Raw genomic sequence first — 570 nt, forward strand, 5'->3', positions numbered from 1 at the left:
AGTAAAGAAATTCTTCCTCATGTCCAGCCTGAAACAGTCTCGCAGTAGTTTATGACCGTTCAACCTCGTCATCCCTTGGGGTGCTCTAGTTTAATTTAAGTCTTCCTCAAGTTACTTCCCCACAGGTGTAACAGCAGTGGGAGAAAGGCAGAGGCCATCTCTAATTGTCCTTGGTGAGACTCCACCAATGACTCTGAGCTGGCACCACACACTCGTCTTGTCATTCACCTACAGAAAACCAAGACATGCCAGAGTGAAGTGATCCGGGACCTTAGACATCAGGACACAAAGCCCAACTCTGTGTCAGTCCCACGTTAGGAGTGTTGCTATCTAAGGTTTCCCACCCTCCCACCACCCTTGACCATTTTCAAGGGACTTAAGGTAGCCTACACAAGCATGGCTAAACATAAGGCCCCAAAGCCTGCTGCTGATGACTGCAGAGTAAACCTTTGCAGGCGTTACATCTAGCCTGGTCACTGAATTGAGAAAGCAATTGGTAAATCCAGCTAACCCAGTAATGATAGCAAATTAAACAGGAACAGGATGCGTTTTAACACAGACAAGTGCAGG

Source organism: Gavialis gangeticus, unplaced genomic scaffold, assembly GCF_001723915.1.
Source record: "Gavialis gangeticus isolate Ggan-Ray unplaced genomic scaffold, GavGan_comp1, whole genome shotgun sequence".
In the NCBI taxonomy this organism is placed as follows: Eukaryota; Metazoa; Chordata; order Crocodylia; family Gavialidae; genus Gavialis; species Gavialis gangeticus.